Raw genomic sequence first — 27,078 nt, 5'->3', positions numbered from 1 at the left:
TGACTAACGCGGAGTTGAGGACAAAAGTCAATATGTTTAGAACTACACCGAAAGGCTGATAAAATTAGATTGTTGCCAGCTCGCAAAAAAAAAAAAAAAAAATAAATAAAAAATCCTCCTTCACACAAGGTAACAATGCTGTGCTCAGTGATAAAGCAACATCCTAAAGTCTTATCATGTTTTGTCAAATTTCACATATTATCACATTCAGATGACATCTGACAAAATGTTGTCAATTAACCATGGCGAAAATGAATCGATTTGTTTTTTGAATATGATCATTTTATTTTTATTTGGTTGGAAGAATCTCACTGAATGTTTTGAACTTCTGTTTCGATGCCGGCGCTGTATTAAACAGAATAATTGTTCCGACTGGAGCAGGAGTCTGTAGTTCAACTTCCCACAGCCGACAATGTTGTGTTGTTAGACTTCAAACCAGTTGAGAAAAAATCAACAGCGCCTCTGCTGGTTGCACCCAAGTAGTGCACTTCATTTTTGCCTCAATCCATGGATTATTGTGCACCATCCCTAATTCTAATGACAAAAAAAAGGTATCCAAGTGTTACGTTCATCCAGATGAGGGCTGTATTTATTTATTTTTACATATCCATCTGGTCATTTAAAAAGCTGTTTAAAGGAGCGTAGAAGAACAAAGGGAAAAGGAAAAGGAATCACATGTTCAAGGTCAGTATTTTGGCTATTTAAACCTCCATAGAGTGACTCTCTAATATGTATTTCAAATAAAAGTGTCAATTTCATTTAAAAAAAACACCTTGGTTTTGTCATGCAAGTGTCCAGAAAAGGCCCCTCTGACAGCTACTTCTGTATGACCCAGTTTTGTATCCGCTTTGTCCATATTTGGCTAAGACCGACAGCTTCCCTCTGATTGGTCGCCTCCATGTAGAAGACCCACTTGTGAGAGCACACGTGTTTGTTATGTTGACAGCGCTGGCTCGGGAGCAGAGAGGTACTCGGAGATCTTCGCTAGTGACGTAGCTAACCTCGAGAAATTCGAATGACCTGATTGCAGGCCCCTCGGCAGAAAAACACCTGGAACTCAAGAATCAGTGGACAATTTTAATTCAGATTTCACATGTTTACTGAGGCACCATAGAGACAATATTACATCCCAAATACTAGAAAAAGTAGTTTTAGCAAAATATATCCCCTTTTGTTTTTTTTTTTGTTTTTTTGCTTTTGTAGCTTTTGTTGCTACGTGTTGCTAACGGAAACGGCTAGGGTGGCTACCGGCTAGCTAGCGCCTTCACGAAACCTTCGAGTCAGTTATTCGTCTTTTGGGGAAAACGCAGAGAAACGGACAACTGCCAAGAGTCTTAAAATGCCTGCAATGACTGGATGCACTTTCACTGGAGATGCAGACGGTAAAAGCAAGTTTACTTTCTATCTATCTGTCTGTGTAACAGTCACAAAGCTGAAAGTACACTTGAGAAGTTTGCAATTTAGCAACAAGGGATGGAAAACATAATAAGAATACGAACTTGATTTTTTATGTTACATACTACATACTCGTGAATGGTTTTACTGTACATTGTGATGCATATAATCTAACCTTAGAAGCAGTATTATGTACTGCACTTATTGCACTTCAAATTCTGTGGACTGTTATACAGTACCTGTATTTGTATTTTATTGTATTTTTTGTTAAGTTTTTATTACACAGTACTTATGGTGGTCTCTTTTTTCATCTCACACTTGACAAATACCCCAAATACAAAAAAAAACAAAACCTAACACTGAAACTAATTAAAATCAAACAAAAGCGAAGCATTTTTGAAAAAATGAAAACAAAATAAAAACTAATAAACCTGCTCTAAAAACTAAATAAAAATAACTGAATTTGAAAAAGAAAATTCAAAACAAAATAAAAACTAACTACAACGGAAAATCCAAAACTATTATAACCGTCATCATAAACAAGTAATGTGTATGCTTGTTTCCTTTTTAGCAGTAATATTGAAAAGAATGGGGTTTTTTTTTCAATCCATGTGGATTTAGTTATCCTTTCAAAGCCTGTCTAATGTATGCCTTCATGTCTGAGCTCTACATTTCGCCCGTTTGAATGCATCTTCATTGAGAGCCATAAACACATTGTAAAGTCATATTTTTCAATCCGTCTTTGATGTTGCATCCATATGCGTTCTCCTCCTTTGCCTACATGTGTCCCTCGTTACATCGCGTCATGCCAATGAACAATCAGCATGTCAAAAGAGATCTCCAGGCCCGCAGAGCGACAGAGCGAGTCCGGACTATTATTAAAGCCGTAACAGATAGCTGCATTGAGCACGCGAGGGCCGAGCGGCTCCAAGGCCTCGCCCCTGGCACCTTCTCCTTGATGTTCACACCAGGTCACTGTGGGATCGGTCTGAGTGACAGCTTCAATAAGGCTAATTGCAGTGAGCTGCAGGGCCCGGGTTATGTTGTCTGAGGACTCCACCCGGTGTGGAGCTACAGTGGCTCTGTTTGCTGTGGTTTTAGATGGGCCTCAGTCAGCCGGAATTGCACTCACAGGAACAACAACACATTATTGTTTTAGCGATATGTCTCGTTATTATAATGGGGGGAGGGGGGATCTGATAAAACAGCTTCATCTAACATGTCAAGTATTATGTGTGACATCCTCTTAAGTAATGACAAGAACCTGCCTCTTTTACAGCTGAACGGTATGAAATTTTGTTTGAAAAAACTTTGACTGTTTTACTATGTCATAATGACTGCTGTGAAAAAGGTGATTCAAACGGCCAAACTAGTGGTGGTTTAAGACTTTCGCACAGTACTTTGAATATAACTGCAATTTTATAAATGCAGAAATTAATTACAATCTTTAAATGAATTTAAGCAAAAATGTGGTCAAATTGATGAAATGCTGATCATTTCTTAGACTTATTTTACGCCACATGTGCTCTCATATTATGGCAATTTTAATGCTCTATGTAGTTCAATATTATTATTATTATTATTATGAGATGTATTATTTTATTGTGATTACTTGGAGGATGGTGTAAAAATGTGCAAACCGATAGAAGAAATCTGTTAAAACATGATGTTTGTAACCTGTGTGTGTGTGCGTGTGTAACTCCATGCATGTGTGTTTTTGGTGTGTTTTCCTACAGAGGTGCACAGAATTCTCCCTTAACTATTGACGCGTAATAAATGTTAACAAATGTAACTTCTTTACTACATAATTATATATAATTATATAGCAAGTGCTGTTTTGCCTCTTCATAAAGAAAGTGTAATGTTACAATTACCTAAATGTAATTATCATGTTTTCTAGTTTGACACAACCATAATTAGTGGTCATTACAAACAACCCCAGTGACTCTATTAGTATTTATCTTTGCACACACATTCTGGCCTAGGATATGGAACCATATTTTGGTAACCTAAACTTGAAATGTAAGTACCACATGGCTTAGTAGAAGGGGCAGTAGAACCATACCATAGAATAATTCAAATCTTGTAGTAATTGAACATAATGAAACAAAGCTAAATGACAGCGATATATAATTATTATAAATGAATTTCTATATGGTCCATTTAATACCCGATGCAGTTTTGATTCTGCCAAAGTCAGACCACCAGAGTCTGTCTTGCTCTCTACTTTTTAATTATCACACAAAGAATGAAACAAAGGTGAGTGCAAATACAGTTCACTGTATACCAGGCGAAGCTGAGATGTTAAGAGACACATAAGCAGGATTGTCCGTGACGCCGGGCCTACCTGGCGAGGCAGCGGGCACATACTCATTTTCAAGCCCGTGTAAGAGGCCCGTTCCACAGTGGAGACAACACTGTTTACAGCTTGTTGTGTCTGGAGCCTCTCGGGTCACTTTCATATGAGCCCAAGACTTCCAGTCGGCTCCCATGTCGCTTTACGGCACACACACACACACACACACACACACACACACACACACACAGCAAGATCGCGCTTCTTATTCTTATCCTTCCCCATGTCCTCTGCTGGTCTTTCTCATTCTGCTGAACTTCGCTCTTTTACATTTACATTTTGTTCTGACGTGAAACATAACCAATGCAGGACACAAACGCGAGTCATGAGGATAAAGAATATTGTGCACCACACAAGTTCTATAAGTTCTATTTCAAGTTCTATAGGAAATTTGAGTGACATCAGCCTCTATGTCAAGACAGTGTTTAGGCTATCCCTGATCTTCCCATCCTTCTTAGTTCCTGTGTGTGTGTTTAGGCGTGCACAAACCATCGCCGAGATTTGCGTGTATACAATATTGCTCTTAGGGAGATTAGGGCCCGCACTGGGCCTTTTAACTTCAGTCCGGGCCGCATCCTGATACCCCGGTGTGACTGGTTGGAGGGGGTAATTCGCTCAGCCAGATACACAAGCTTTTAGAGGTTCCACATGTGCCTCGGCACCAGACAGAAGAGAGGCCGGTAAGTTGCATTAATTGTGGCAACATTCCTTGTGCCGTTGTCAGACGCTTTTATTAGTATTCGCCTTGCCTGTAGGTTGTCATTATGCTTCATTTAGAGGCCCAACCCTTCACAAGGCTGTCAGGATGTAAGTGCTGAGGAAAAAAAAGCTTGCTGTTATAAACCAATGTATCTGCTAGATAAGCAATGCTCAAAAGAATAAACAGCATATTATCTGTAAGGAATTTGCAAGAAATGTTCCTAATCCTGCCTGAACTAAATTATCAGATATGAGAACGAACACGCAAAGTGTTCTTAATATGTGCTTTTAATCGACAGGGAGGGACCGAAATATTTGCACTTTTCCTTGTCAGGCATCCCAGAATTTCGACAGGCTGCCTGAATGGGGAAACTCACAGGGTGGATTTATTGCAGCAATCACACTAATAACAGTAAATCCAAAGTAATTGACATGTCAAAATGACTTAGGGTGGAAAAAAAGAGACTTTGTTCTCTGACAGAGACCTTTAAACATGGAGAGATGATCCAGCAGGGTGAAAATGAGACGCAGACTGATTGTCGCTACAGGCATTAACCTCACCTCGGCTCGGCTCGGCTCGGCTCGGTTACTGAGGCACTTGTGCTCCCGCTGATGGGCTTGAAGCCAACGTGTTGACAAGGTCAGCTGTACCTGGATCATATCCTGTCAGGACTGACTGCAGAACCCATCTCACTTATCATTTGTCAGCTACTCACAGAGCTCTGTGGGGGAAACAGTCTGCTTTCAAATGGAAACTGCAACTTCATCCTCATTATTTTCCGACTGATTATTAGTAGATGTGTGGGTTTTTATTGCTACCTTTGAATAGACAATTCACTGCTGTTGGTTTGTTGGCTGGATTACACGGAAACACGAATAGGACGGGTGGAGCATGGGTGCGGATTAGGCTACAGGAAGTCAATGTTTCGTTTTTGTTAACAACAAAACATAGCAATTATGAACTAATAAAATGTAGGCATGAAGAGTTATCAATTATAACTAGTGTGTTCATTTTTGCACCGATCCATATAGAAACCTTAGCAGAGCTCTGCACTATACTCTACTAGCTTGGGAAAGGATATTTCTTTTTTTTCAATTACATTACTTTGATCGCATTCATTTCAAGGCCTTCAAGTTTGTACAGTTGCCTTGTGACATATCCAAGCTGAGAAATGGGACACAATAGCATTAGTTCTTGTCATCGTCTGGATCTGATTTGTCTGCACCGATATACGTAAATGCCTAAATACGTAAATACCAGTTGTTTGTTTTTACTAGCCATGCATACTGTCCACCACAAGAGCATAAAATGTTATGACTTTTTTTCCCACTTCTTTTTAATAAGCTCAAATTAAATTTTATGACAAATCTATTCAAATGTTTCGGTCAGTTGACTTTGATCGAGGTATTTATGTGCATATGGCCTGCAAGCATGTTCATGGCTCTGTTATTTTTTTTGTTTTGATAAACCCATAAAATACTGCTTTGTGTCTGATTTGGTCTGTGGAAAACCACAGCAAAGCGAATGTGTGCTTCACCCTGTGAGTGGTTGCTAATTTCCCGGTACGTATGTATGTGTATGTGTGTATGTGTGTGTGTGTGTGTGTGTGTGTGTGTGTGTGTGTGTGTGTGTTTGTGTGTTTGTGTGCACGCGCGCATGTGTCCAAGTTTCCTGCACACCCGGTGATTTGCTGTCTCTCTCCATGGAGCTGAAATGTGAAGAGTGAATAAGGAGCACGGGTGCCATTCGACTGCAGATCAAAAACACACCAGGCGGCGCACGGATGACAAACAGTCAAAACAGAACCTGATCTCAGGGGTAATTACCACTGTTTGTTTAATCTTTGCAACACGCTGTCGAAAAGCAGGTTCACTGATGCTGCCTGTCTTCTCCCTCTTCTTCGCTGGACAAAAAAAAAAAAGGGATTATTACTCATTTGGAGTTTGCGTGTATGTATCTGTGTGCGTTCTCAACCCTCAGTCAACCGTACGATTGGATTAGTCAAATTTGTTGGTTAAAGAAAAACTCAAATACAACTACAAAAAGGCATTCAGTAGTGGCATGAACACTTCTAATCTGGATCGGCACCCAATTAAACAGATTTATAAAATACTAATCATTTTGTCATGAAGATTCATGCATAATTAACTAAAGACTAAATAAAATGTCAAAGTGCCCTAGATTAAAGTATTAACAAAAGTAAAATCCTGGATCTGCATCCTAATCTAAATTGGCAACAAAATGAACCAAAAGTTAGTTTTAATCGCAATTTACAACATTCAATGTGAATAGGTGAAAACATCCATCCATCCATTTTCTGAGCCGCTTCTCCTCACTAGGGTCGCGGGCGTGCTGGAGCCTTTCCCAGCCGTCATCGGGCAGGAGGCGGGGTACACCCTGAACTGGTTGCCAGCCAATCGCAGGGCACATACAAACAAACAACCATTCGCACTCACATTGACACCTACGGGCAATTTAGAGTTGTCAATTAACCTACCATGCATGTTTTTGTGATGTGGGAGGAAACCGGAGTGCCCGGAGAAAACCCACGCAGGCACGGGGAGAACATGGAAACTCCACACAGGCGGGGCCGGGGATTGAACCCCGGCCCTCAGAACTGTGAGGTAGACGCTCTAACCTGTCGACCACCGTGATGAAAACATTTTTAGATAAACTATGATCAAACAACCCTCCTTTATAGAGGTTTTAAAAAAAACAAACTAAGAAGAGCAATATTATAACTGTATATAATGATTAATCCTAGTTGTGTTTAAAAAATAATAATAATAATCCTTGATCCTTCATCAGTTACTTGATTTATGTTACCTCAGTCCACATGAGAGCCACTCAACACCCACAGAACAATTAAGGTGGTATGAGACCTGGCTTCACCTCTGATCTCATTATGCATTTACATGACAACATGGGGAACGCTTGAGGACTTTGTGGAGCACTTTCTTGTATAATTGAGGATTTATAATTACCTCAACAAGTAATTGCCTCTAATTTCACCCAATCCTCAGGGTATGTTTAAAGGACCTGATTTCCTAAACCGTGCTATAAACAAAGAGATGTCGAGCATGAGGTGATGTACTTTCCGGAATGATGAAAGTAAAATGATCAAAGGATGACAACAACAAAATCTATATAATTGAGAAGAGTTCACTTTATCATTTAATAAGTGTTTATTTTGAAATAAAGCAAATCATTTTGTTTCATTTCAACAGCCCCTTAGTTAAAGTAATTTTATACTGTCTACAGTTGTAAGGCAGACATGCTAACCACTATGCGTCACAGGCAAGAAATCCAGGTTCAAATCACCGTTGAAACATCTCAGTGTGGAGTTAGAATGTTCTCACCTTGCGGTTTCCTCTCACGTCCCCAAAAGAGGCTCCTTTTGTGGACCGAAGGTAACGTGAGTGTGAATGGTTGTTTGCCTCGTGACAACATGACATTTTGTGCAACTTTATAGTCACACGAGGTATGTCAAAGAAGATATATTTGAAACCCAAATTATAAACTACAAGTTTTCCCCTTCAATCTGGGTCAACCAGCACAAAGCACAAAGAGATCTTGTGGCGTTTGGGTTGTAAAGTGCACGAGAAGAGGCGAGAGTTGCTGCAGGACAACGCGGCTTCTCACAATGGCCTGGGGCCTCACATATCAAAGAGAGCGCAGGATTCTTAGTATACGTACGCACAAAAAGCTGAAAATGGTGTACAAGAAAAAGAAAAGAAAAAAAATCGCAACTTTCAAACCGTATCTAATGTAATGTATTATGTATAATGTAATGTATATGTCTATATTCCGCATGTAACGAGAAATGCCGTAGAGAGGCTAACGGAAATTGCAATAGTTGTGACGTGGTACTAGAATGAAAGCGAAGCAACCTTAAATTCGGACTTGCCTCTACATGCTGGAAAAAGAAAGAGCATTTCAAAATCTGCGATATAGCGGTGGCACAAAAATAAATTGCACCAAAGTTACGGTTCATTATATTTCAAAAATGTGTTTCTAAAAATAAATTCCCCCCTCCGAATCGAGGCCTCTCCCTGTCTACAGTTATGAATAAATACATTCCATTCCCAACACCCCTGGCAACTATTTGCAGGAACACTGTGTTTTTAATACCTCTAATAATAAGTATACACAGGCAATTTAGTCAAAGCAGGGCCATGCTCTCGGCATTCTATCATAGAGTTGAATCCTTACTTTCCCCTTTGGTCTATTTTCTCTGTTGAGTTCCTTCTACATAGGAAACATCTTCTCCCATTCAGCCTCTTGCTCCCCCTCACACACATACACACGCACATACCCACATGAACAACATTTTGTGGTCATGTAGTGACAAACCCGGGGGATAAGAAGAGCTTTCATGCTGACAGGATGTCAGAGCTCAGCGGGAGACGGCTAACTAGAGGGAGCATCAAAGAACAGCTAAATCAGCTCGCTTCCACCAGCAGACTCTTCACATTCCTCCAAGGTGCCCTTACGAGAGGGAGGGTCTGCTTTGGAAACTCCCATTCGAAAAAAACCAAAACAAAACACCATCTTGGATAAGTCTTTGGTTGTAGTCTCGTGTGCATTGTAGTTTCCTGTTTTTATGCAGTTTTCTGTTGACCTACTGCGTTCCATAACATTTTCAACAGTCATGCAAAAACTAACCGCCTAAAAACATAAAAACATACACACTGATGTGGTGATGGTGTGGTTTTGTGCCCCAATGAGAAACTAGAGTGAAAGAAAAGGGAACAAAATGAAAGATCACAGGCCGTACCTCTTTTTTTGAGAAGCCCTAAATCAGTGTTTCCCAACCTTTATTGATCCAAGGCATATCTTAAGAAATATCTCACGGAGCGCAACATGCACCGCCGCCTCCCCTCACCCCCTAAAAAACACACAAAATAATAATAATAATCATTCGATGATATACTTAATTACTTCCATAGAAATGTTAATGATTTCATCTCAGTTTACTTACACTCATTGTGAAATCTAGGCCTGTTTAGTTTAACGTAAAACTGATATAGTGACAGAAATGAAAAAAAAAACACATACATTGGTTTTGTTTTGTTTTGTTAGATTTTATGACAGACAAACTTGAAAAGCTATAAGAATGCCAAACTAATACTTTTTGGACCAATAAAGTGTAACTGGATAATTTGATGAGCTCTCATGGTATGAGTATAAACACAGTGAAGAGCAAAGTTTTGGGTTCAAATGAATTTTAGTTTTTTGTGTGTTTGAGTCACGTAAATAACCAAAGACTGGATGACATTTTGTTGAAATATATAGATAATCACAACAACAAAAAGTTACAAGTCAAAAATTATCAATACCTTTGTCACTACAGATCCAGTGATTAATACAATTATTAGAACACCTGTCATGAAAACAAGAGACCAGCCAGCATCATGAAATTCTTTGTGTAATTTAATTAATTTACCACTTCCGCAAGCTCTTGAAGTTTCACCATTTTGAACAGGAATGAGGAATTTCAACCTGAATTCACCTTTTACCCAATTTAAAACTGGTCACCGGAAATTAATCAAATATTCAGTCACCGTAAATAAAAACTATGATTTGAACATTTTAATCAAGAAGTTATCACACACTTTCATAGATTTAAAAAAATAAATAATCTAAATTACATTTTAGCATTAAAAACATAATTTCTATGAAAGAGCTAATGTACCGGTGGATTAATTATTACTGAAACATATAGTGAGTTTGGCAATGACGAATTCTGTCAGCACCTACGTGTTGCACATGTGCGAAAAATCTTACATTGGCTGGCCACTGTATATGATAATTACCAGTATCCTTTGCATTTCCTCAAAATGGACGATTAAGATTCAGAATGAATAATATTCTCTGAAAACATCAAATATTCCTCATGATAGCCGATTTATTAATTCGGATTCAATTTTCCTCATCTCAAAATTTGGGCGAACGGCTGGACAGTCTATACCAGGGGTATCAAACTCTTTTTTTGTCTCGGGCCGCATTGTAGTTATGATTTCCCTCAGAGGGCGGTTAGAACAGTGAAACCATATAAATGTTTAAATCACCACCAAAACATATTATTACCATTACACAACAAATTGAGGGATGACTAGTTTTGAAATCAGAACACAAGGATCATAGTTTGTTCAAGTATTGTTTACGTTACGGGAGAAGGGTTTGGTAACAGAAAAATGCAATATCTCAACATTATTGTTTATTATTATGACAATTTGGAATTTGGGTACAGATTTTAGCAAAAATCACAGAAGTTGACGAGCATGATTTGCTTTCGCGGGCCACATAAAATGATTTGGCGGGCTGCATCTGGCCCCTGGGCCTTGAGTTTGACATCTATGGTCTACACTTCCACCACTGCTCCATACAAAGTAAGTAGAAGTGAGTAAACATTGACCCCCCCCCCCCCCCCCCCCCCAGGCTCCCGACTCTCCTCTGCCGTAACCCACACAAACAGGACCTGCTTTGACTGCAACTTAATTACACACCGTTTTACTCCACAGTTTACCAGTCTAAAGGAGTGAGTGGGTATGTCGAGGTATGGGGGCCCAGCTATCCTTTCCATCAATGTCAGTTAGCACCAACAAAGGCCATCATGATTCATTAACATTTCAATCTCCTGGCTGAGCCTGATGCTCACAATTCCTAATTATCAGAGATACTGATGCTTAGAACTAAGACTGTCAAAAAAGAAAAAACACACAGACAAAAACAAAGTGAGACAAAAAAATGGACTGTGCCATTTTGATTCTAGGGCAGGGGGTATGGTTCCATTGTGACTTAAACTGCAAGGATGGAAAATAAATTCTAATGGCGAAAGGGAAAAGTTGAGAAATTGTCATTTGTCTGTCCATTACCGACGGCAATCGCAGAGTAATAACTCACAATATAATATTATTGCAATATTTTTGTAGTGATACCGATGTGCTTTGTACCATACAAATTCCATTATAAAATCCTCTCAGAAGGGGGAATACATAAAGTCTTGTACACCCACACTGGAAATAAAATGACAAAACAATTGAAAATATTAAAAACAAGACATTTTTTTCCCTAAATTATGAATTGAGTTGATAAGATTCTTAAAATAAGATCTTGTATCTTAAATCCCAACAAAACAAAAAAGTCAAATCTGTCATAAAATAAGTACAGTAAGATGTTTTCACTAGAAATAAGATAAATTCACTGAGTTAGATTATGCGTTTTTACAGTGAAGCATCCAAAGAAATTAAAGCTACGAAATCACTGACTAAAAAAACCAGACACTTTTGTCATATTTCACCATTAAGTCAGGTCAGGTGAAAAACTGGTATGTAAAATTACTGTTTTATTAAAATATGTTTCTCTTCCTCTCTCTCACACACAATGCTAACAAGATGGTAACCACTTTTAATTGTAAAACGCAGTCTTCATTTTGACAAAAAGTGACATTTGAGGCTTACTGCTTTGAAGGTGACCGTTTCCTTCACACCAACTTTGAGTGGTTTATCTTATTCTTGTCTTTCTTCTTAGTGTGGCAAAAGAAAAAAACGAACTATGCGATAATGAGTTAATCCTTCATCGCTCGCTGAAATGAGCTCGTGTGGCATATGCTGAGGTCTTCTGAAATGTACCGAAATGACTGCGGTTCTAATTCCAGTTTAAGTACTTTGTGTAATGTTAAGGCATATCTTTCAGAACTGTACAACAACAGAAGTGTTTGGTTTTGCCAAGTGTTTTCTGTTAATGTAACGACAGTCGCCTTGGAAGAAATTAAGAACAGACAGCCACAATTGTACAATTAGCATTCTGGGGCATGGCGGAAAGAGAAGATATGCAGGTTCCTTGTAATATGGAACCCCTCTTCGAGAAACCTTTGTGAAAATTGCTTACCAAGCTCAAGCACAATCATGCTAAGTAACGAAACACACCATCCAACAAGTGGAGAACAAAACAATACAAACTGAGTGGTGGGGTTTTGAGTAGTGAAATGTTGTGCAAATGTAGACGAGAGCTGCTGTCCATCGTTTTCTCCCACTGTGATCACAGGAGCGAAGAGGAGTCTGAGACCGGAGTCTGAGACGGACACTCAGCGGGGGACTACCTCATCCATCTTCCTGCCTAGCCCACTCCTCACCCTTCTGTCTCCAGCGTAACCTCCAGGCACCTGTCTCCCCCTTTTGGATTGTTTTGCCGCTCCTCTGTCAATCTTTTCTCCCCTTACATCATATTCTCCTTCCTTTCATCCTTTATTGTGGTCTGTCTGGCGACCCGTCCCTCCTTTTGTCCCCACTCCTCCCCGTTTCTGTGTTTCTTAAGAGCGACTCGGATGGACAAATTGACAATGGCGCCGCCGCTCGGTCTAGCGTCAGGGCCTCCCCATACCAGCAACATGCCTGGGATGTTTTGCGCGGTCTCGCATACTTTCACATGACGCCACGGAAACTGCAATGATTTACATGCAAAGCATTTCTCTATTTACTGCATGCTCCTTTTGTCATGGTACTGTCTATTGATGGGCGTTTGTCATTGTGATGAAGCTCCCTTTTGCTTTTTACCTCTCCCTTTGTCAGCAGGCAATAAAGTCAATTTACTCCACAGGCTCACAATACCTTGACTAATAAATGGTGTAAATGGGCTAGTTAAGATGCATTTGACAGCAATGACAGTATGCTGTACTAACAACAAGTTTAACGACACAAGTTTGAGCAAAACCTATGCAGTACATATCCAAAATAAAGTCAGATCTCTTAATTTCTTGCAGATGTAAGGTTGCAGTTTGTGGTGTAGCCCTAATTGCTAGCTCATCTCATCTCAACAACAACATACAACAATAAACATAAATGAGACATGAAGCTGTTGGACTTAAGATCCAATGGAATTGTGCTTGTGCAGGTTCAAACTCCCAACTGTAATACCTGTCTGATATTGTATATTTGTAGCTTTAACTGATGACATTTCCAGTGAAAGACCAAAAAGGTAAAATTCCTTCTAATAATCAAAATATATACAATATACCACTCTACAACACACTTATAGTAGATGTGTATAACAACAAAACTCTACTGACGAACTAGGCCCGTTAACTACAATCTGCCTGGGTCCATCAGCCATTGTAGTACTCCTCTTAGTCTTTGACTATTTGTGTTTTTTAGGTATGGATTTCCATTTGTAAAGGACTTCTTTCTACTTGACAAAGACTAAAGTCAGCAGGCTCTTTTGAGTGACAATACACTTTGGAATCACTTGGTATTTACTGCTGAAGAGGTGGAGTATATTAAGCCAAGAGGCTGATTGTCGTTGTGTTTGCCTTTGCTAATTGGCTAGAAGGCTGTCAGCGGTAGATACAAATCAGAGAAACCGGTGATCAGAGAAAAAGGAGGCTAGAGGAAAGTAAAGCTGCAGATTAACAAAAAGATTGTTTGGGTGGCATTCTGAAGGCATTAAGATTATAAAAACATGCGGCCCAACCTTGTTTATTCAAAATGTGATTATATTGTGTGTATTCCCACAAACTGATTGAGATTGCCTAACATCAGAACAACACATATGAACCACCGTGGCGAGGAATAATTAAAATCTTCCCTTGGAGATGATCAGTTGGAGACTTGAAGGAAGGGAAACACAGACCAAAGGGTTCTGGTTGCGTCTCACCGTGGGTACTTGTCTACATAGTAATCAGGACAAGCTGTTGGGAGAGTTGGCATAAACTCTCAACCGCAATTTCTTCCTCCGCAGTGGAAGAAGACACGGTGAAATAACAGGGGGGTTGGGGTGGGCGGTGGTGGTAGTGGTGGTGGGGTGGGGGGGTCGCTATAGAATTTGTGCTGGACGAGCAGAAAAGTAGCCATGCCTAAGATGTGCTGTAAGCTATGATAGCAAAAACCACATGCCTCAAAGGGACTTACTGTACATGTGTATGTGAGTGCGCATTTGTGTGCGTCACAGTCAACCCCCCCCCCCCCCCCCACACACACACACACACACACACGCGCACACAAAAAAAAACAGAGACTACTCATCCACTTTTAGGTCAGAGGAAACGCAAATTTGGTGTTCTACATAAAGCTAAGTGGGAGACTGGAGGAGGGGGTGGGAGACAGGGGGTCTTGCAGTTGAATTCTAAACGCCAAAAATATGGCATCTCAAATAGTCATGGCTGAAACCAGTATTCACAGTGAATTTCCGGCCACGGCACCATGCCTAAGTCCCCTTGATTATTTTCTGGTTCAGGGGTTTCTGCATTTCAAAGCGTTTGAGCTGCCCACGTCTGTGATTCGGTCTCGTTAAGGGGCCTGTATTTCAGCGGGGAAACACACAAAAAGCCTGAAGCTAAATTAGAAGTGACTATCAATCACACAAAGTTCTCATTCTTCCACCGGGGTGTGGTGTAGGCCCGGACACGCACACTGACACTGAGTGGGCTGATATTTGACCATGTGTTGGTTATAAAAGGCTGAATTTATAGTGAGGCATGGGAAAGTCTATTGCAGCTACGAGTATTAAAGCAATGACTAAGCCTCTGTCCTGTGTGAAGACGTTTCAGTGGAAATATACCATCACCCCTTGCCAAACATAAAACACACGAATCAAATGAATGTGAAGTGACAGCCGAAGATGCTGTTTGTGTACATTTACATGATTCAGAATTATATATTTGCAAAATGTGACAAGGAGACATGACTACTTGCATCTCTTCTAAATTTTGCCTTCATTTTTTTTTCTTTTTACTATGAGCTTTCATAAAAGGTAAGCTTGTGATTATGTCTGAAAAAATAAAATTGTTACATTTGATGGAGTTAAGGATTCTGGTAGCTGTGGAGAGAGCCTTCAGCGCAGTTTGAAAGAAAGCTCTCGAAAATGGGTTTCAAAAGTGATCATTTTCAGGGTGCATTCACATATAGAAAGACCAAGTAAAAGGGGAAATGTTTTCATGAAAGGTGTACACAAACAGGCGACATCCCTATTCCGAAAGCCCTGCAAAAATTACTAAAACGATGGAATATGCAAGCCAGTATCCATCTTCTTCCGCCTATCTGAAGTCGGTCTTCGGGCAAGTAGCTTTACCAGGGAAGCGCAGACTTCCCTCTTCCCAGCCACTTCCTCCAGCCCTTCCGGGGGGATCCCAAGGTGTTCAGAGGCCAGCCGGGAGACATATTCTCTCCAGCGTGTCCTGGGTCTTCCCCGGGGTCTCCTCCCGGTGGGATGTGCCCTGAACACCTCTCCAGAGAGGCGTCCGGGAGGCATCCTAATCAGATGCCCCAGCCACCTCATCTGGCTCCTCTTAATACAGAGGAGCAGCGGTTCTACTCTGAGGCCCCTCCCGGATGACCGAGCTTCTCACCCTATTTCTAAGGAAGAGCCCGGACACCCTGCGGAGGAAACTAATTTCAGCAACTTGTATCTGGGCTCTTGTTCTTTCAGTCACGACCCACAGCTCGTGACCATAGGTGAGGGTAGGAACGTAGATCGACAGGTAAATTCTATACCACATTGGACTGATAGAAAGTCTACATCACTGCAGACACTGCACCGATCCGCCTGTCGATCTCCCGTTCCATTCTTCCATCACTCCTGAACAAGACCCTGAAGATACTTTGGGGTCTCAAAGATACTTTGGGGTCTCCTCCAATTGAGGCAGGATCTCTTCCCTGACATGGCAAGGGCACGCCACCCTTTTCTGACTGAGGACCATGGTCTCAGATTTGGAGTTTCTGATTTACATCCCATTCGCTTCACACTCGTTTTTGTGAACCGCGAGAGTTGGAGATCATGGCTTGAAGAAGTCAACAGAACCACATCATCTGCAAAAAGCAGAGATGCACTACTGAGGCCACCAAACCAGACCCCCTCTGCCCCTCAGCTGCGCCTAGAAATTCTGTCCATAAATGTTATGAATAGAATCTGTGACACAGGGCAGCCTTGGCGGAAAGGAGTCAGACTTACTGCCAGAACTGCTGAACAAACTGTCACACTGGTCGTACAGGGACCGAACAGCCCATATCAGGGGGTTTGGTACCCGATACTCTCGAAGCACCCCCCACAGGAGTCACCAACGGACACGGTTGAACGCCTTCTCCAAGTCCACAAAACACACGTAGACTGGTTGGGCGAACTCCCATGTACCCTCAAGGGCCCTGCCAAGGGTGTAGAGGTGGTCCACTGTTCCATGTGCCGGGACCCATCAGTTGCCTCAGGAGTCCCACAGGCCAAAAAGGCCCAATAGGACTCCTTCTTCAGCTTGACGGCATCCCTCATTCTCATTTCTTTAATGAGAAAAATGGTGACGTGTTAAATACTTGTTTTAGCCGCTGCATGTGCCCTGCGATTGGCTGGCAAGCAGTTCAGGGTGTATGCAGCCTCCTGCCCACAGTTCCCTGGGATAGAGGCAACCCGAGTGAGCATAAGCAGTACAGAAAATGGATGGATGAAATGCCGTTACTCCATTCCAGCCCCCCAGATATTTTTTTGTGACACGTTTTTTTAAAGCACTGTATTGTAAAATATGAATAGAAATACATAATAAAAGAAAATGTAAACAGATAAACTGGTTTTATGAAGTGAAATTAAGATGAAAGTCACGCACATCCACTGTTACATTCGTGTGTTGATGTGCCTTTAAGGGTGACGTAGTGCGCAACGTCAGGATCTCTGACTTGGCCATTTACCATGCGGTTACAACAGCTGCTCCATGCGCCTTGCAAGTGTTTTCATTTTATTTCACATTACGCAAGCGGCACCGTATCTTAAAGTCACTCGCAAGAAAAACGCTCGCCACAGAGAGAAAAAAAGAAAAAAAGAAAACGACTCCTTGTAAACCAGGGCACTCGTAAGTCAAGGTACCAATATATTAGATAGCCAAGTAGGTGTCCAAAATCCAAAGTATGGATGGCATTTTTAATGCAGCAAATGCTCGTTCAAGCAGGATATTGTGTCATTATTAATAGGAAATGCTGGACTCTCAGCTCTATAGCTGAAGGACAAAGGAAGCTACAGTAATAATAATAATAATATGTGGTCTCTGTTGGCCTTATGTTGGCTTCCCAATCTCCTCCCTCTAATGATAAATAGACAAGACAACCTATTAACAAAGCGGAATAAACCTTGTTCCAAGGTTGTATGATTGTAATTACATGCAATTGAGTGTTTTCCATTAAAACAATTTCCTCTTCAAATCTTGCATGTGCTATTCTTTTCAGCTACAATCACTTTGGTTTTGGCTTTACACATTCCTTGACCTTCTCCAATTGCTGTATTTGCAGCTTCAGACAGTCAGACTCAGGGGACCGGATAATGTTATTGGCTCGGGGTGTCATGCTGTGCTGTCACCACAGTGAGCTAGTGTCTAGTTGTTCCATGTGACCTCAGTCATCATTTTGGATCAATATTAAATACATTAAGTTGTTAGCGATGTTCTGGCTTTGACCAGAACATGAGGAAAAGAGTAGGAGAAAACCCCAAAGACACTAATTAGTTTATGTTTCATTTTAGAGTCTGTGTTGTAAACATGCCAAAGAATGCAGAAGAGCGGCCATTGTCTGGGAGGTGCCTCATTGCAAAGTCAAATCTTTGACTTTTGTAGATAGCCCGTCAATGAACAGTGCCTAATAAAATCAGTAAATCAGTATTCATGGGAAAGAAAAAGTAGCATGTGTCACCTATTTGGACCCATAGCACAGTATAACATTCTGTTGCAGAATAATAGCTCCCTGACAATTTATTCCACCATATTACGCATTAAGTCCCAGAGTAACTTCAACGTGACATTTGTCCACGGAGAATGAGGCAATGGGAAGGCATGCGACCTGCCCAGTAAATGCTTCCATGTAGCTTTTTTCCACCCTTTTATGTCAGTGGAAATATGTTTGTCTGCATCAAATCCGTCAAACCATAACTGGGTGATTGTGCAGATGTCCAACAAATGTGAGCCACTTGAGAAGAGGAAGCAACTCAACTTTCAATGACAGTGGTGATAAGGGAATACAACAAATTGTGTCCTGTGAATCATGCAAAGCTAAACATTCTTTATAGACTTCTTAACAGTAAATGCTTTTACTTCAACCGAATAACTTTTAGTTGCTGGCAATAAAAAAACATTTCCGGTTGTTAGAATGACTATATTACAGGGTAAGATGACACCAGTCAAAAGCAGTCATGACAGGGGGGGAAAAAAACTAAAACTGGATTATAATTCAAAACAATAGGGAGCATACGAAAAGAAAAACAATCACCCAAGCCTAATAGTAAACGAGAATATCAAGTTTTCAATTTGCAGATACAGTTCAAGTTTATATTATACTACGGAAACTATAAAGTAAAACCCGTTGGTCAGTTTGTAACATATCGGGGAATGGAGAGAGAGACTACTAAGGGAGATGAAACTTCCTGGGTTGCACTTTTTAACATTCTTAACTGTCATACATGTGTAAAACGAATTTAGACGCTGTAACCACCCATCCATTTTTTCTTATCCTTATTTGGGTGGTGGGTGAATTTGAGCCTTCCAGCTGACGTAGGGCCAGAGGCGGGGTACACACTGGACTGCGTGCCAGCCAGTCATGGGCACATATAGACAAACAACCATTCATATTCACACCTATAACCAATTTGAGTCTTCAAATTGACCTAACAAGCATGTTTTTGTAATGTGGGTGGAAGCTGGAGTATCCAGGAAAAACCTGGAGAGATGGGGAAAACATGCAAACGTGACGTCACACAGGAAGATTCCAACCCCGAAACTCAAAACTGTCAGGCAGACATGTTGTGTAGAGGAAGGGTTACAAATGACAAATTGTCTTTCCTAAAGACTAAATGTACTTCATTTTGCAGTGTATATTAAATTCTTGTTTTAATCTTTATTTTACAGCTTTATCCAAATTGTCCTGAGCAGCCAAGACAGATGTGTGTATGACTTTCAGAGGCACAGTAACTTGCTTGTTCTATGGTTAGTGTCACACTTTTCCTCTTTGCTATCGCTGGTATTCTTCAGTGGTGGCATTACTCACACACACACACACACAAAGGGAAAAACGCTAGGGCTGCATGATTATGGCCAAAATAATAATCACGATTATTTTGATCAATATTGCAATCACGATTATCTCTCATGTTAGGGAAAAAGATTGATTTTTAATGCACTACGTTTTAATAAACAATATGTAAAAGTTGTCATTGCAAAATGAACCTTTAAATAAGAATAAATGATAGATAATAATACAAACATTTATGTACCAAAACAAAAATCCACTTGACCAAGGGCTAACTATGCTATTACAAAGTGCAATCATGAATTACAACTTAATGGAAACAAATATAATTAATGCAAAAAAACACAATAACATTAGGCTGTAAGCACCGACTTTTCATTTGAAAATCCCCATCGTCAATATAGCGAATTGTCAAGGACGGTACATCTCCGTTGTTCTGCTTGACCATTGGTCAGTCATGCACGGTCACAAACTGCAAAGAACTCGACACTTGTGATTTCCTTCTCTATTTTCTTGACAGATTGTCAATAGTGTCTTACCGTGACACGCCACCTCTCCGCCAACATGCTGAGAGGGTCAACTTCAAATTAAAAGCTTCATATATTGCTACATTGGACATCAATGCCATTTTAGGCTTTTATTTTGAAGTTGGCACTGGAGCGCAGTGCCAGAGCTTAATGAAGCCTTACCCATGCGTTTGCCTTCTGGTGGCTGCCTGACCAGGTTGCAGGCACTGCTTTTCATATGCAGTAGTACCCGCATTATAAATGTAACACAAAAAAAAAAAAAAAACAAGACAATCAGGCTCATTGAATCGTGGTAGCCAAAATCGCGATCACGATTACAAGTCGCTTAATTGTGCAACAGTCCATGACGGCATGCTTTATGGTGGTTTTGCCTCTGAGGTTTTGGGCGATTTTACAATCATATTTATCTAGAAAATGTTAGTCGAATGCTAAATGCTGAAATGACTTCCTGTGCTTTGACTTCATTGATTCCACTATACAATAATTAACTTGAGATTTCATTCAAGAGGTAAAGACATGAAGTAAAATGTTCCTGCCTTCTTCGAAAAATGAGATTTTACAGGGTATAATTGAGGACATCAGTGCTGTTATCTTGATAACATGAGCACACGAACAAACAAGTGATTGAAAATGTCAGCTTGCCATTTTTTTTTTGAACGATTGACTGATGAAAGGTATAATTTGGGAAAGCAATACAGCAACTTCAAAAAGCTTCAAGTGCCATATTAGGTAGGAATGTGAAAGCTGTCCAGGCAAAAAATGATCCAATTTTCTCCTGACTTTAATTACAAAGAGGATCGTGTTTCTTTGCCATAGCAATGGCTGACCCTTTTTTGAAGACCATTGTGGAAAATGATCAAGTCAGGCATATCCAGAATGTTTTAATCTGGCCCCTCTATTAGTGAGGCCATATGAAACACTAACACACAATTCCTGTTAAGGAATGTGACAATCACTAAGAATATATGTGTGAGAGAGAGAGAGAGAGAGAGAGAGAGAGAGAGAGAGAGAGAGAGAGGGGGGGGGGGGGACTGTCCATGTCCATGGTCAAAATGTACTTTTCAATCAATTGTTTGTGGTTAAGTTAAAACGGAAAAAGACGCACAAGGGAGTTTGCCTTAAAAAAAAAAAGTTTTCCATTCTCAGATGTCCTTGCACCAACTACATAAAAGCATCAGTTGTGGCTAATCCCCTGAGCAGACACATTGTGCCGGAGGTCGTTTTACTAATGGGAATTGCCCTTTCTAATCTAAATAAATTTGAACATTTGTAAAGGCAACTGCATTATGGAAAGTCTTAATTTGTGATTGCGACATCAGTACTTAACCTATTGCTACATGTGTTTTGCATTATTATTTTCCGGGAAACTTGCATGCCCATGACCTTGCATGCAATACTTAGTGATTCAGATCCAGAAAGTGGGTACTGCCTAATATGGTGGTATAAAACAATTATACTCAGACATGCAAACCCTTGCTCGCGCGTACAAAATTCTAGGCTTTGTTTTTGTGTGTTTGAACCATCTTATGTTTTGTTGTAGTTTTAATTGAACCAGCATGATAACATTTGACAAAAGAAGAACTTTAGATGTTTCACAGCTTAATCAAACTGATCCCGCTACAATTTTTTTGAATACATTTTCTTCAGGGCTCAAAGAGCCTTCTTCTATTTGCCTTGTTGACAGAATGCCAACCAAAGCAAGCCAAATGAGTAAATTTTATGCCACGGCAAAGTCTTCCCTCTTGGCCTCCGGCTGTCAGCTTTGGTTATACAGTATGTCATGGCAAGAAGCACATGAAGCAAAGTGAGTCTTGCAAACTGGGGAGGGACGTGGCTGGAGGCTTGTTTGCAAGTCTGGAGGGTGTGCCAGGTAAGCTCCCATCTCAAAAGCGAGAACTCCCATGTCATTACTCCTTATCCGTCCAGGCCGCAGGAGATTCCTCTACTGTTTCAAGACTGTTGTTAACTGCCGTCGACTGCCCCGAGCAGTACATCTCACTGGTGGAACGAGTCTCATTTTCCCCCATTAAATAACCTTTCGAGAGAAAATACAGCAAATGACTTGTTTGTGGTAAACGTCATGCCGCCACCGAGAAAACTCTAAAAGTATGAGCGCAACACGTGAAAAAGCTCTTTTGCATAAAGCCCTGACGTTCACTTAAATAAGTGAAGCTCCAATCAGAGCCAGTCTTTTCAGGGACTCGGTGGAAGGATGCATCCTCAGGCAGAGCTGAGATAAGAACCTTTGATAGAATTAAGCCCACGTCAGATAGCCACTTGATGAGTCCTGTGAAGATAAAGCAGTCCTGAACGACATCGCTGAGAGTAGAGCAAACAAAGAGAAAGTGGAGATTAAGGGGTTTCTTTTGAGGCACTTAAGTGGACTGCCCAGAGGACACTCCAGAACATGGCTCATCAGTCAGGAATGGGGAGAATGGATACTGTCACTGACACTTCACCCAGAAAGAGATAGCATCTAGGAATGCCAAAAAAAAATGGGTTGTGCATTGGAAATTATATATATATATATATATAAAGAGAGTATAGAAATCTTCCACATCATCTGTTAAGAAATTAGTTGCTTCTGAAATTTTGAATAAATTCTTGGAACCCACATCTCCAATCTGTGGGGAGACAATATGGATGGTTTGACAAGGGAAAGAAAGATTTCCATGCAACCAATAAATATTGGTTGCATGGTTGGTTATTACTATTAATAATAGTAATCCAAGATGGAGCCTACCAGTGTGATCGCCTCGGTAACGCGCTCTCTAGTATTGTCTTTGTTTTTGTGTTTTTCGTCCGTCTTTGGAGACCTTCCACGACTCACTTACACAAGGGGAGACCTGCTAACCATCAAGGAGGCTACTCCGGACTTTCTGTCACCAACTTTCGAATATCCGCTCGGTTTTTTCCCCGAGTTACTCACCGGAGCGGCGTCCGCGGTTTTCGGCGCATGGAGACGGAAGCGGCGCCACAGAGGGAAGCGAGCCGGCATTCAGGTGAAACTCCGCAAGAGAGGACACAGATTGGCGTTCCGGTCGATCCACCTCGCGAATGTACGCTCCCTACCCAACAAAATGGACGAGCTTCATCTTCTGTTAAAGACCAGTAAAGACTTCGGACGTTCCGCGGCCATGTGCTTCACGGAGACCTGGCTTTGTGACGCTGTACCCGATGGCGCCGTCATGCTTCCCGGCTTCAACATTCATCGAGCGGACCGCGACATGGAATCATCGGGGAAAACAAAGGGCGGCTGGATATGCCTCCATATCAATGAAAAATGGTGTACGGACATCACGGTGCTCAGCACACACTGCAGCCCGCATTTGGAGTCGCTATTCTTAAACTGTAAACCATTCTACTCGCCACGTGAGTTCGCATCGTTCATACTGGCTGGAGTCTATATTATGCCTCAAGCTAACACGAACGCCGCATTGCTAACGCTCGCCGAACAAGTCAACGAAATTGAAAAAGAAACACCCGGACTCACCCCTCATGATTCTCGGGGACTTTAACAAAGCTAAACTCAACCACGAACTCCCTAAATACAAGCAGCACATCGACTGTCCTACCAGGGAAAATAATACTTTAGACCACTGCTACACTACGGTAAAAAACGCATACCGTGCTATACCTCGTGCAGCCCTGGGCTCGTCTGATCACTGCTTAATTCACTTAATCCTGTTTCAAACGCTCCACCATCATTCCAGTCCCCAAGAAACCTGTAATCTCTGGTCTGAATGACTACAGGCCTGTCGCTTTGACATCTGTGGTCATGAAGTCCTTTGAACGTCTCCTGCTGGACCACCTCAAGAGTGTCACGGGTCCCCTGCTGGACCCCCTGCAGTTTGCCTACCAAGCGAACAGGTCTGCGGATGATGCAGTCAACATGGGACTGCACTTCATCCTAGAACACCTCGACAGTGCAGGGACCTACGCGAGGATCCTGTTCGTGGACTTCAGCTCAGCGTTCAACACCATCATCCCTGAACTCCTTTCAACCAAGCTTCTCCAGCTCAGCGTCTCACCTGCCATCTGCAAGTGGATTTACAGCTTTCTAACGGGCAGGACAGAGCAGGTCAGGCTGGGGGAGGCCACCTCATCCACACGCAGCATCAGCACTGGGGCGCCCCAAGGTTGTGTCCTCTCTCCGCTGCTCTTCTCTCGCTACACGAATGACTGCACCTCAGCGAACCCGACTGTCAAGCTCCTGAAGTTTGCAGATGACTCCACTGTCATCGGCCTCATCAAGGACGGTGACGAGTCTGCATATCGACAGGAAGCGGAGCGGCTGGAGCTGTGGTGCGGGCGACACAACCTGGAGCTGAACACGCTCAAGACGGTAGAGATGATCGTGGACTTCAGGAGGCATCCTTCGCCACAGCTGCCCCTCACGTTGTCCAGCTGCCTTGTGTCAACCGTCGAGACCTTCAAGTTCCTGGGAATTACAATCTCTCAGGACCTGAAGTGGGCGACCAACATCAACTCCGTCCTCAAAAAGGCCCAGCAGAGGATGTACTTCCTGCGGCTTCTGAGAAAGCACGGCCTGCCACCGGAGACTGCTGAGACAGTTCTACACAGCGGTCATCGAATCACTCCTGTGTTCTTCCATCACAGTCTGGTTTGGTGCTGCTACAAAAAAGGACAAACTCCGACTGCAACGGACAATCAAAACTGCTGAAAGGATTGTCTGTACCTCCCTACCCACCATTGAGGACTTGCACGCTGCCAGAACTAAGACAAGGGCGTGCAAAATCCTCTCGGATCGTCTGCACCCCGGTCACCAGCTCCTTCCCTCAGGTAGGCGCTACCGATCAACGCAAACTAGAACTAGTAGACATTCCAACAGCTTCTTCCCTCTTGCGATCAACTTCTTAAACACCTAACCTATAATTCCATTACAATAAGCTGGCAGTTTTTGACTTGAGTTCGTTGTCACATTTCTGTGGGGCTAATTATGTATTACTCGTGCACTCACTGTAGTTGTCTCGCCATGCTGCACTATTTGCATATAGTGGCCACTCATGCCAGAGTAGCATCTGCTCCATTTGCACACTGATTGAGGAGTATCTGTAACATTTGCACAACCAACATTGTCCCAGATTATCGCACTACTCGTCACTTTAAACCGCATACACTCCTTGAAGTCTCAGCGCCCTTTGCACAATGGTCATTGCACCGGACTATTGCAATATTAGTCATTCGAACTGCTAGAGGTGCTAGAGGACTCTGCATCTTTTTGCACAATTGTTTTTTGTCAATGTCTTTATGTCTCCAAAGTGTTCTGTAAATTGACTGTCTGTTGTACTAGAGCGGCTCCAACTACCGGAGACAAATTCCTTGTGTGTTTTGGACATACTTGGCAAATAAAGATGATTCTGATTCTGATACAGTATGTCAGATCTCTAGAGAGAGACCATGGCTGCTGATCACACACTTTTATTACATCTGTGAAGGAATTTTGACATTTCATCTCATAAAATTACAACTACACTTCCCTCCAAAAGTATAGGAACAGTGACGCCCATCTTTTTTTTTCTTCTTCTTCTTTTGGAAGTGGATGTTTTTAGTGGCACTGAAAACATTTTGGTTACTGCACCCTAGCTGTGTTTGACAAAGTGTCCACGGGATTTTGCTTTATGCTGACTCTACGAGTGAAAATGCAATTGGTGCTGTATTTACGGGGGCAGAGGAGCTTGTATGATTAGGATGGGGGGGCGTTGAGTTGGGGGGGGAATTATACTGTTGTACCAGGGCCAAAAGCATGAGAGGGGAATTTTTTATTTTATTTAAATATGCCAGTTATTATATATATATTTCATAAATATTAAATTACCTTCTTCAGTGAAAGTTCAGTAAAAAGTTTGTTTTAATTAAATCAATACTGTCTGAGACCACCTACACCCACCTTGCAAGAATGCAAATGATTTGTCCACCCAGCTCATTTGTTGCAATGTACACAGTCCTCTGGGAGAAGGGAAGACATAGGAGAGACAGGATAGGTCAAGAAAGCTAAAAGTAGGCAGCCAGATGCTTACTAAGTGTTTTTTTTTTTCAGAAAAAGGTTAGTACAGCTCAAATTTCAAAGTATGAATGAAATACTATGGTTTTTAATAAGACCTCCACAATCCCTCTTGATTAACTGCTATAGGGAAGTGTGAACCTATTAATTTAAAAAACATGCTATTTGGTTATTATTGATTATATTGATACTGATAACAACAAACAATTTGAGTTAATGGTGTACATATCTAAGCTGCTAGGATGCTTATGCCATTAACTACATTTGAAGGGCCTAGCACATTTATTGTACAGTAGCCTCAGCAATGTTTGAAATAACATTTAGGAAGGAAATTATAATAGTTATGTGTATTGTAGACTACTTTGGGGGTCATTAATAGGCCTTTTGTTATCCAATATTGTGAGCTAAAGATGCTCAGCAAATAATGAAAACTACAGTAGTTGCAGAACTATGTACAGTGACTGCACAACGTGACTGAATAGTTCAGTTGTGTTTGGTCACGTCGCTTGGCGTGTGGCTGGCTTCAGTTTTTCTCTATAGCTCTTTTTGTAGTCAACTACTGTTGTTTTCCTTGGTCTAGCCATCCAACATTGTTTACTTATAAACTGTGGTTTCTTTCTTCTTCAAGACATTCCAACTGGTTGTACTGGCTATGAATGGGCCGCACCTGGGCAATAAGAATACCTGTCAGCCACATGCTCCAATTGTTATGCTCACATGAAAAATGGGCGGGTAAAAAAAAAAAAGAAGTTCTGTCTTCTAAGTTATGCATCAGGTTCAGCTGTACTGTTAGTACTGTATGTGGAAATACAAGTTGAAATGTGTCAGATTTATCTTTTGATGTCAAACCCAAATGTTTTTAGCCCTAATACCCCTTCACGTAATTAGAACAACTTGGATAAAACACAACAGAATGACTTGAAATCAGCCGCAATGTAAGGAAAGCTGCAGTAATGCGGGGTCGTATCATAAAGTCATGACACACTGTACAGAAACGTGTTTGGGCACAGATCAGTGCAGCTGGTCCACACTCGAGGCCAGCAAGGGACAGGGGAGGGACAAGAAGCATGCTTAAGCACAACTGTCCC

Source organism: Phycodurus eques, chromosome 10, assembly GCF_024500275.1.
Source record: "Phycodurus eques isolate BA_2022a chromosome 10, UOR_Pequ_1.1, whole genome shotgun sequence".
Classification (NCBI taxonomy): Eukaryota; Metazoa; Chordata; class Actinopteri; order Syngnathiformes; family Syngnathidae; genus Phycodurus; species Phycodurus eques.
The sequence above is the reverse complement of the archived record's forward strand: the minus strand, read 5'-3'. Positions refer to the sequence as shown.